Raw genomic sequence first — 13,005 nt, forward strand, 5'->3', positions numbered from 1 at the left:
CCCCCAGGATCGGCGCCCTTGTTTCCAGCCAGAGATTGAATGGTCAGTAAGTCGTGGGTCAACATGACGTGATCCACTGCGACTCTTTACAAACCGTGATCCACTTTGACCCACCGATCCACTCTGACTCACCGACCCACTCTTCTCAGTACATTGTAGACAGCGTCTTCCAAACACTGGTGAATTTCTGTACGTTTTACTTTCAAGGCCTCTACTTTTCTTCCTTTATCATTTGTTTCTATTTATTTACAGAGAGGAGCATATCTAAGTGAAAAAAGATCTTGAGCTACTTTGGATATTGATATATGTAATTGTAATATAATTGTAATAGCGAAGTACTTACTACTTGGCTTTCGAGACAATGTCGAATTTCATACTTTTTTTCTCTCTATGTTGCCTATTTTTCGTTGATTTGAGACTTCAAATTTCATCCTATTTTCCACTGAAAAATATCTGTAATTCAACAAGGAAATATGATAATTAAATTGAAATACATCGCAATATGGCCCATGACAAACACGTTACCATTTTATATAGTAAAGGTTAGATCCACTGTTATTGTAACAGAGCGATGCTTGAGCGATTGACCGTAGAAATTCAAACTCCGATTAGTGATAATTTCACAGCCTTGTTTTATTACAAGCGTAAACTCTTTAGTCAGTGCAAATGAAGGCGTAGATGATGGGTAAGAGTTGATGATAATCAGTTTTGGTGGGTGGTGAGTCAGAGTGAGTGGGTCATGGTGGATCGGAGTGGGTCACTGTGGATCATGGTGGTTGTGGGTCAAAGTGGGTCTCGGTGGGTCGTGGGTCATGGAACAATGGATTATGTGTCAAGTTTGCATTGTTGTTCTGTATGGCTGCGAAACATGGTCACTTACTCTGCGGGAAGAACATAGACTGAAAGTAATTGAGAACAAGATCCTGAGACGAATATTCAGACCTAAGAGGAACGGGAATGGAGAACGGCGGAAACTTCATAACGAGGAACTACATAATTTATATGGTTTACCCAACATTGTTAGGGTCGTCAAGTCTAGGAGGTTTAGGTGGGCGGGTCATGTAGCTAGAATGGAAGAAAGTAGAAACGCTTTCAAAGTCTTGACTAATAGACCAATCGGAAAACGACCATCAGGAAAACCTAGGCGCAGATGGGAGGACAATATTAAGATGGATCTCGCAGAGATTGAAATACAAAGTAGAAACTGGATACAGTTAGCTAAAGATAGAAGTCAGTGGAGAGCTTTTGTGAACGCGGCATTGAACCTCCGTGTTCCATAGGCCATAGAGTTAGTTAGTTTGCCTTGACCCACGCCATCTCTGCTACTAACTTGAATAGAATAATTAAAATTGAAGTGAAATCTATTTCAGTGAACCTAACTCTACATTAAAAACGATCCCAGAATAGACACTTGGCAGGAAAGGTGTATGCCAAAAACCATTTTCTGCCCAGCCATCCTCAGTGAAGTTTTTCCTGCGTTTTTCTCATTCACACCAGGCAAATAAGCGTGTTCGTCAAAGGCCGTCATCCCTCATACATGAAGGGCTAAAATGGTCATAGATGCCGAAAACGCAGAAATATAATTTCCAAGAAAGAAACTGAGTGTTGCCTCTTGTCAGCATTTTTTCTTTATAGGAATCAATAAATATTCCCATTCTGAGTAGATTTCTACCTTTTCCTGTTTTAGTATATAGATAGGGACATTTGCAACACTGTATCACATAAACAGGAAAACCTGTTTTAGCTGTCTATCACCAGTTTTTATCTATGGCTGTTGGTGTTGACACTGGAAATCGCATTCTTCTACCACTTAATGTTTGCATATAGGCCTAAAAGTAGAAATGAAACTTATTTTTGATATGCTAAATCCATATCAGAATTCTATTTTTTGATCACAAGATCCAATATATTTCAATCAAAATTTTTTTGTAGGGCTTAGGGCCAAGGGCGTATAAGGGGGGCAAGATGGGGTGCTCGCCTCCCTATAGAAAATTGTACTTGGAAATATAGAAAACCCAATAGAATTTTTACATGTTACAGCAAAATTTGAAACTATATTTGAAATATCGCTTATACTTGCCCCCGCCCCTTGGAAACCACAACATGGGCGTATTTGCTTAGGGCCTATAGGCCTATATGGGAACTACATATGATGTAACCAATCCCACGGGGAATTGCCGCCGATGTCGGCCTCCACAGTGAAAGAGCCACCCGCGACTGTCTGACTCGAGGAAAATATGCTACGAAAGCAGCCATGCCGGCCACCGGCAAAAGGGAGAACCGAAAATGAAAACTTGTTGTGTAAAAGAAAAGAAATGGAAGTTGAATCTTGATTGTTGCTTTAAAATATGAATTGTGGCCTGTCCAATGAACACGTAGATCTTCTGAAATAGAGACGGAAAAGGCGCAACGCATGACCAAATGCCGCTGTCAGCGGTAAAACGTCGGGAGTTGGAAGCGGGCCATCCCCTACGACAAAAAACAGAAATGACTGTATAATCTCTGAAAATGATGTGACATTTGAAAGTATGAGAAAAAAAAACACCTGCTGTATTGAGGCAATTTTATTAATAGTATATTTGAATTTACAGTCGACAAAGGCGTTGTGTCGGAAGTGTGCAGTTGGCGCAAAGAAAGGAGTGGACCCAGAGGTGGTCTGACAGTGTACTGCTAGGAATCAGTATAGAAAGTAATTTACATCTTCCCCAACAAAGAGATTCTATTGAAACAAATGTATTGAAATATAGACAGTGTCCTTACATATCTTACCTTGTTTTCATATCTGCAATAATAACCGAGTTGGCCTATGGGCTCCGACTTTTGACTCACACTGTGCTAAGAAGAAATAATGACTGGAAAACAGCCGGCCAGGCAGAGGCATAGCAGTTACAACGACGGTGAAAAGTCGACCGGCCGCAGGTAGAATTCGAGTCGGAAAGACTACATTCCAACGGTTGATTTACGGTTATCAAAGCGGTGACTTAGCAGTAGGCAGTATAGCGTTTCGAAGGCTGGTTTAGGGTAGAGAACTCCATGTGCAAAGTGCTGCCAACTATCATCGGTTCGCTGTCGCCTTTTGGCGGATAGCTGCCGAAGTCACGGAAAATTGACGGTTCGAAGCGGAAATCTACCGAAGCGGAAGTGAAGCGGCTGCGGTCGTCGTAAAGTTATATGGTAGTAGTCGTTTACCCGCCCGGCGGTGTTATAGAGACTTTTCGACGAATGACCGCTGAATGATGAGTGAGAACTCAATAATGTCCACTGAGCTAGGATATGACCAACAGCTTGCAGCACTGTACTTATGTAACTATTGTCAGACATTTCATAGGCTTACAAAACTATTTTCGTGACTGATTACAGCAGAACATGTTGCGTTATTTGCTATTCAAAAGATGTCAAATCAGTGGCGGATTCCAGAAGAGGAGACTTTATATATAAATAAAACCCACCCCAGAGTTTGGAGCTGTGAAAAGTAGCAGTATTACAACCCCTCCAGAAGTCCGTTCAGGTTCCGCCCCTGTGTCAAATATACTGCCTAAAGCTTTGCTTAATGCAGACAATAAACTCCAAAAGTAAAATTCTTACTGACAATTACAAGTTACTTCTACTATGTTTGGAAGGCAATGTTTTTGGTGTTAACATAAAAGTATGACGCTGAAGTGGTAGTTATTTTGTATTTCAAACATGTATTGGTATACAGGTTTCAGGACCGAAGTACCAATTCGTTGTAGCTAACGTTGAGAATAGAGGATTAAGAGCGGCAGTGAGGGGCGGTACTGGCGATTACGAAGCGGCCATGTTGGGGAGTTAATGGCGGCACTAGCGGTTCAGAGGAGGAGAAACGGCGGAGGCTGCCTTATTACCACTATGTCAGTTAAATTGCGGCATTCGTGTAATTTCGTAACGGTACCGCTGCGTCAGCCCGCCAAAATTTTGGCGGCAAACCGCTGCGGTTTGCGGTAGATCCGACTACGTCTTGCACATGGGGAACTAGCCGCTCTAGCGGATAAGTCGTTGCGGAAACGACCGCGGCACAAAGGCTCTCATTTTCTTAGGCAGCGGGTCGAATCTGTATTCGGCCCTGCCGCAACGTCGCGTCTTTGCCGGTATAGAGTCGGCAAAGGGTCGGGCAAGCGTTAGAGTCGCGGTTACCTGCCACCAGTGAATCCGAGCCGGCAAAAAGATGGTTTTTCTGTACATAGTCGTGTATGATCCTCCGCGTGCGGATACCGACTCCCTACCGACGGCCCGCCACCGTAGACGGTGGCCCTCCCACTTTTAGACCACGATTTCCTCATGGGGAAACCCAAACTATCACTTAACTCAGTATGATGTTCTTATTTGATGACACAAAAACTAATTCTTGGCTAAGATCTCAATTTTTTTAAATCAATTTTTGATCATTCCTAAAATTCTTGCTCTCTATCTTTTTCCATTAACGCTCTCGGAGGTCAATATTAAAGTGGAAATAGATTTTTTCTCTCTTTCGGTTTAGTAGGAAGATAAAACTGGAGACAGGACCTATTTTCAAGACGCTTACTCCATTGAAAGAAATGATTCATGCTTTCTGTTGCAGTTATTGCTCTGAAGGTCGAAACACACCCTCCGGAAATCCGGAGAGGAATAACTGTGAAGTTATTTCTCACCGGAGTTCTGGAACATGTGTGAGCTAAAACTGCCCATTTTTCCCCTTCTAGTTGAATTATTCAGCCCGATTTGATCGAAATGTAATTCGATACTAAATAATTGTGCAGTCTTAACTGAACAGGAGGACCGGCCGGAGCGTTGTGAGAATTTCCTTTTTGTCAACTCGCCACATACGTTCTGGAAATCCGGAGAGAAAATAACTGAGCAGTTATTCAGAATCGAATTTCGCTTCGATCAAATCGGCCTAAACAGTCCAATTAGAAGTGGAAACCTGCGAAGTTTTCGCTCACCCATGTTCCAAATATCTTCTGATTTTTCTGATTCTCTGAATGTGTATAGGTAAGATTTCTTTAGATCGAATTGAGAAATTCTGTACAGTATTTTTCTTTTTCTTTTTCTTTTTCGGATTTCCCGAAGGTGTGTGGTGATTTTAAGATGATCAAATTGGAAACCGAGAATAGTTAATTTCTATCGCTTCTGGTTTAAATAGATCTTTTCAGGACTTATTCTTACACAGAGAAAATAAACATGCGGCGTACGTAGAAACGTAGGCTACATGCGTAATTCCTGTAGTTTTAGGACTCAACGTACTAGTAGAACAAACGTATAACTGAAAACGTATGTTTCATAATATTTTCCGTATAAATGTTCCATTTATAGTACTTTCTGTATGAAACAAAGAAATGTATTTAGGCGGTCAGGATTTCACATAGAGATGGACGTATGCCTATATAACATAAAGCTGACGTATGTAATATACGGAATACTGTTACATGTCAGACAGTCTGCAGTTGCATGATGTGCTAAGTGGAAAGAAGCACTACGTATGTAGCATATGGATAACATACGCTCCGTACAGGATTTCCGTACACTGTAAATCATATGGTGTAATGAAACACCCCAAAGTACCCTTTTCAGGTGTGATGTAGCACCTATGAGGTGTTTTTGTGAATAAAACAACCTTAGGTGTCACGTATACACCCTCTCCGTGTGAAAGATCCACATACAGGTGTAAGGAAAGCATAAGGTGTTACTTTACACCCTTTGAAAAGGGTGTAAAGTTAGTAGGCTAGGGAGTAAACGATTACGCAGAGGTGTAAACTGCTCAATCAGGAAGTTCACATTAGTCGTTTTATTACTCTGGTAAGTATATTATTGTCAGGTAGGCAAATATAGTATTTTTTTTCAAATGTAAATATTTTTAACTTTGATCTTCAAACGAAATGTACGACAAGTATAAATAATAGCGGGCGGTGTAAGAAATTAGTATGACTAGTTCATTGACGTAGTGCCGGAAACTGAGTTTTGAATTACATAATGTTTTGTGTGTATCGTACGGGCTTTTGGAAAGGATATAACATTACAGGTAAAGTTCATAATGATAGTATCATTGGGGATAACATTTTTATTACTTAGTATTGTAAAAAGTTAAGAAATGTTTAAGAACGTTATATTGAAGCAACTCTTGCATGCTGCATTCAATGCTGGAATAGACATTGTTATATTTAATTCGCAAAGGTTGTAACACGAGATCCACTTTTCTCTGCTACAACTTTGAACCTTGAGCGCAACGCTACAATGGGATGGTCCTAGATTGCTCTTAAACCAATATCTTTCATAAATGACTTCGCTTGGCATTACTGCGAAATAACATTTCTGTAACACTGGGTAGAACATTGCCACATGTAGACTTACTGATTTCAGGGAGCAAGTTTAGTAGGCAAGGTTCTACAACACAGGTCTCCCTTCCCACTGAGTTGTAATAAAGATAGAAAACAACGTATTCTGCGGGGCTCTAACCCGCCTTCACTCGCTTACGCTCGCTCACCAATCTACTTGTATGTTAGTGTATAGCAAGAAATGCATATTTTTCTACCATTTTTTGTGATTTTCTGCGTCGATAACAACAGTGTAACAAAACTAAATACGGAGAGGGAAGAGTTTCACTCTGCAGTGTTTACATCTATTTTTAAATGTTGCAGTTTAGGCCCACATGTTATATGTTTGTGCTTAATAAAGAACGGCATAAATTATATAGTTGTTATTGAATGGAGGAATGGCTCACCATTCCTGTAGTAATGCAGAGCTATTGTATATAATAATGACATATGCATGGACATTACAAATTTAAGAACAACGTAAAACATACGTGAGATTCTACCATGTATTTAGCAGCGTGCGGGTTTACGTTCGACGCACTAATCGAAATAATTGTTGAAAAATTAAAATTTTTCACCAATTTCCTTTCTATTGTTCCCTAAAACATTTGTGCTGGGTGTCATGAAAATATCTCAATTTGGGTAGATAAAATTCAAGGGAGCCACCAGAGATAATTGTTGAAAGATTCCAATTCTTTTTCGATTTGCTTACAAATACAGTTTCCGGATGTACGGCATAAGAACTATAGTGGAAAAGCATAAACCAACCTGTGATAGGTGGTCACTAAAAAGCACGAATGCTACCTAACCGAATAAGGTTAGGCGAAGCTGGTGTGCCCACGCTGGGTGCGTACGAAGGGAGCAGGCGCGTCAGTGCTGGTGGGTATACGCGTAAGGGAAGATAGTGGAAAAGAAATGGATTTTGGCAAGTATATGAATTTCAATAGCAGTTATCATTGCTTCATGCTAGTAACGTTCCACTTGCAAACATAAAATACTGCTTCTGTACATTGTGCAGAATACACCGCCAGTGGAAAATAACATTTAATAGAGTAATCTCTCATATGCACTCACTTATTTTATCCACCGTAAGGCTCTTGTAATCATTGTACACTAGTAACCCTACACTTGTAAACCTAAAATACAGCTGTATTACTTTGCATAAATTTTTTCGCCTGCAGAAATATATTCCTTATAAATATATCTTTTGGTGAAAAGAATTAAATTTTACCTGTAAATCTTTCAAAATGTGGTGCGCCAAAACTACATCACTACCTTAAGCAGATTGGGTAAAAAAATATATATTTAACGTTTTATTCGAGTTCATTATAAAACAGGAGCAACCTGTAAAGCACAACACTGACGATACAAATGACTAAAAGATTTCTTTAGTGTTGATAACTTAGAGACTTACATAATATCTTGTAACTGTAAGTTTAAATCAGTTTAAAGCTCACTATGCTTGAGTTTGTTTTAAATATACATTTATCGGTTGACAAATTATTTTCTCTTGTTTTAGCCAGGAAAGAATTCAGATACGTTTCCACTCGAGAACTGTGGAAGTCCTCGCCGTTGGTCTCTCGGCTTGTGCATGTGCCTTTGCTGTATCTGGTTCTGGGTTGAATTCCAAGTGAAAACCAAAAATTAATTTTAGAATCCTTTATTTACTAAACATCTGTCTTCTTTATCATAAAGAGCGTAAGCAAGGGACGTTAAACTAACGAATTTTCATTTCATATTTTTTTCGATCAATGTGAATCCTTTGGGGGAAAATGAGGTGAAGAAGAAATTTTGCTTTATTTTTTAAAAAGGCTATGGGATTGGATATTTTCACTTTCGGGATTGACTAGTGAAACCTGATTATAGTGCATCTTTCTTTTAGGATTATTATTGAAATCTAGCATTTTGGTAAATATGGAATAAAAGTGTTGATAAAACATCAGCGTGTGGATATTGTAAGGATAAGAGTAATTGCTTCAGCACATAATAAATTTACAGTTCCTTTCAGATTCTAGGTCTCAAATGGAAAGAATTAATTTTATTGTTTTAACATACAATATAATTTTGAAACTTGGGAACCTAATGTTATCTTTGTGTCTGTTATACATACTTATTTGTCGATTGACTTCAGAGGACTGAGTTTAACCCATAACCACAATTTGCCTATAGTACAAACATATCAGATTTACAATCGTCTTTAATAAAATCCGACCCTCTCCTTCCTCTACATGAAAAGCCTTGTATTATTATCCACATATGAAATCCGAAGACAAAGGCAATCGTCATCAACCAGTTGTATTTTTATTTCAAGTCTAAGTATTACACTAAGCTTCATATGGTTGAAAAGGTTGGGTGGCTTTTTTTTTAAATCTTGAATTTAGGTACCTAATATTGGCATTCATCTTCTTCATGAATTGATATAAGAAGAGTCCGCGTGATTTTCGGCCAATTGTTTTATCACCGGTATCTTTGAGCACTGAGGTAACAGTGGAAGACAAACTTCGTTCTTCTCAAGCTCCATACTTTGAAAAACTTATACAAGTTGTTTTGTTATTGAAATACTCAAATAGAATGAAGAAATAAGAATCGAATCTCAACGTTATCTTCTATGCAAAATAGATGAGTTCGCGGTGGCTCAGTGGTAGAGCGTTCACCTCTGGTGCTTGGAGTCCCTGGTTCGATCCCAGTTCGCGCCGTGTGGACTGTGGTGGACAAACACCGTGCTCGTTGGTTTTCTCGGAGTTGTCCAGTTTCCTCCCACTTTCTTCATTCAAGCATTTCATTCATTTCTCATAATCACCGTCTCCTTTAGACTACCGGTATAAGCGTGGGACGTATAACTGAAAGATTTCATTTCTATGCAAAATGGAGTTAGGTAATACTATCACCACTGTTTTAATTCAAAAAAATATATGGCTACTCCAAGAAATCTGAAATGGTTTGGAAACCTACGGGGGACACTGGAGCAAAACTTCTTACCTCGATATGTTGTATTTTCCTTTTTAATGATGATACGCTTTGTTTCTGTTTTTCTATCTGTTTCGCTGTTTCACATTTAGAGGAGTGGCCACAGACTTTAAAGAAAACTGTGTTGAGATTTTGATCTTCCGCCAGTTGGCACAGGATTAGCATAGAGACTCGAGAGGGTATGTAGTTACTGGAAACAAGTTAATTGTTCTGAGATTTTCCCTCTGATTTTTAATAGCCGCAGTTACCTTTAGCATAAGTTATCTTCGCCGTGGATTTTTGTTTCATCCTGTAGTCTTCGCAGCTTCTGAAATTCTCTAACATTGCCTTAATTTTGATTTTAGATTCCGGGAATTGTTCCATCTTTTTTCTTTTAAGAATACCTTGCAAACGATGTACTAATTGGTTCCTCTTGTCATTTGAAAATTCTATAGTTGAAACTTGCCTGGAACAATCCGCGGAACTCTGGGTAAATTTTGTTACCTCGATAAGTGATACGGTACAGAAATGAAGAAATACGTATTTTCTCGTTTTGACATCTCTTTTACGGGATGGCAGCGGAGTTCATGCCCATCCTGTATATTTAAGCACAGTCAGCTTTGGCTTCTCTCTGAAATAAAAAGCATTTAGACAAGCAGATATATATATATATATATATATATATATATATATATATATATAATTTGTTATCGATTGGTTTGTTTAGGCTTAACACCCTTATTTGACCGCGGGTTGGGGGAAGGGATCTGATCCCCGGTTTGCACCCTAGTAATTTTCTAGCCACCGGGTTTCGAACCCGGAATCTTCTGATTAAAATTCGAAAATTAGATACAATCAACGTAGATGAATTTACGTTCAGATATAGAGACATGTGAGCCTGAAGTGTACACGATTTGTTGCCCTAGATTTTGGTATAAACTATTTAAAAAGAGTTTAAACCTGTGATTGCTAACTTCTCAGGACTACGGGGCCACGGAGTGCATATTTCGAATCTCGAAGGCCGTAGCCCTGTTTCAGTTTTTAGTGTCCCTTTTATTTAGTTCATCAAATAAATAAGGGAATCACTTTTGATTGCGATGGTTGATCAAACTACTTGCAGCGGTGTAAGGCTTTCTTTGGAAATAAAAGATTACTTGTCGGTTTTGCGAAACCTCGGGGAAAAATAGAAGCTATATCATGTTAAAATACCTTTCTGGTTTCAGCAAGAATTCAAGCTGGAATTATTATAGAAGCTTGCTGGGTTTGATTAGTGTTTGTCTCTAAATGTTCTAAATATTCACCGTTATTTATTCCTTATTTATATGTCAACGTCATCCAACACAAGCGAGGGAAGTCAGGGAAATTTTATAAAACATATTTTTTCTAACATTAATTATAGCTACACCAATTTCAGCTTAGCCAACCATTAATGATCACAGTATGGAACGTTACTCAGATTTATATGGGTGGTAAGTGGAATGTAAGTATGAGCAATTGATTACTGTTTGTCTCTAAATGTTCTCATATATAAATATTCACTGTTATTTATTACTTATTTATATGTCAACGTCATCCAACACCAGCGACGGAAGCCAGGAAAATTTTATAAAACATATTTTTTCTAACATTAATTGTAGCTACGCCAATTTCAGCTTAACCAACCATTAATGATCACAGTATGGGACATTGCTGAGATTTTTATTGTAAGTAAGTGAAATGTACATATGAACAATTTATTACTATCTGTCCCTATAGAATAAATGTTCTCATATATAAACACTCACCGTTATTTATTCCTTATTTATGTATTGCCATCCAACACTTGTCATGAAAGTCAGGGATTTTCCTACCAAATGTCGGGAAAGGTCACGGAGAAGTAGTACTATTTATTTGAAGCACTATTTATCCAGCGTAGAAAGTGTGGCTTATTAAATCACTTAAGAAGACATATATATCTGTTCTTTTTTTTTGGGGGGGGGGGGTGCTCGCCATGACCGCCATTTTGTTTTCCGTTCTGTGTGCACCGTCTATATTTCTAAAGTTCAAAGAATTTCTCGATAGCTTCGGCAATTTGTTTTCAATGTAAGTACTATTTTTACCTGAATTTTAACCTGTTCTGTTTAAGAAATGGATGTTTCGAAACTGTGCGGTACTTGCCCAAGGAAAGAGCTTGACGAACCAACAATAAATTTCATTGGTTCATCATAGCTCTGGGGAATCCCTTGCGCACGCATCGCGCAGTTATGAAACGCATTTTTAAAATAAAACATTTATGATTACGTAAGTGATTTGTTAAGCTGCACTTCCTTCTACGTTGGATAATATTTGAAATATTGGCCTCTGAAATTTATTTCCCATCCTTTTGTAAGCATATATCTCTGAAACGTATATTTTGTCCAAAGTTCAAGAAAAGTTTTTTTTCTTGTTTTCACATCCAGTATCTAACATTCATTTTTTGTGTACGTATGAATCTAACACCCTGTATACAACTGAAAATTTCTAAATTGTGACAAGGAAAAGGGAGAAAATTTTCGGTCGCCACAAAAGTGGGAATCCTGTCATATTTCCTTGTAGGTTACTAATAGATATATTCCTTCTATAGTTTGTATTCCATGTATGTAAATGTAATGTTTAGTTAAGTGAAATAAACGAAATAACTATGTAAAACAAAAGTTTTCATTGATTTTGTTAAAAGTGTACAACTTGTAGCATAGTAAATGATGCACGTTCATTGTATGTATTTTCACTTGTAATCAAGACTTTGTCAAAGAGTAATGGAATATGGTCCCACCGAAGGTGTAACAAATCACCTTTCAAGTCCTTCCCCTTCCCGCAGGTATATGCTATTTACATAACGTTACCTGCAGCTTATTGTGTTGATTTGTATATTGCTTTACATGCAGTGCACACGGTAAGCGTGAAGGCCTATAGTGTCTAAAAATTGGGTTCAATTGGCGGATTTAATCAAGAATAGCATACGTGAAAGTTTATGCAAATTTTCAGATGTAACTGCTGACTACATCACTTCGCATGATGGGCTGTTCTCACTTTGTCTTTACTTGTTGGTGTGTTTTCCCTCAAACACGAAGAAGAAAACAAAATTTAAAGCACTAGCCTTTCACGTATACTACTCTTGATTAAATCTGCCAGTTGCACCCAATTTTTAGAGACTACAGGCCTCCACGCCTTATAATGTGCACTGCATGTAAAGCAATATACAGATCAACACAATACATTGCAGATAACGTTATGCAACCAGCATTCACCTGTACGAAGGGGGAACACCTGAAAGGTGATTTGTTACACCTTCGTTGGGAGCGTATTCCATTACACCTTTCGTGTGGAAGCATTTACACCCAAAGGTGTAACCCAAAGTTTACACCTTAACCCTAATTTTCCACCCTAAGGTGTAACTAGAGTGAAACAAGAAAAGATTGTTTCACCCTAAGGTGTAATGTTACACCTTCCTTTTCAGTTACACCTTCCAACTTGTCAATTGCACCTTAAAGGTGGCAGCATTTAGGTTCCACCTAAGGGTGTAAGTGAAGGCAGTGAAGTTACTCCTCAAAGGTGTTTTGTTTACACCCAAGGGGCGATAGTTTGGCGGCAAAATTTGCAGGTTCGATACACTTATAAAGTGTTAGGTAACACCTTACAAGTGTTAGTTAACACTTTTCGGTGCAACCTTACACCTCGTGGGTGTAGTTGTGCGAACTCGATACTGTACACCTTTGGGGTGTAACAAATCAGCCGG

Source organism: Thermobia domestica, chromosome 12 (assembly GCF_964235325.1).
Source record: "Thermobia domestica chromosome 12, izTheDome1.hap1.1, whole genome shotgun sequence".
NCBI classification, from domain to species: Eukaryota; Metazoa; Arthropoda; class Insecta; order Zygentoma; family Lepismatidae; genus Thermobia; species Thermobia domestica.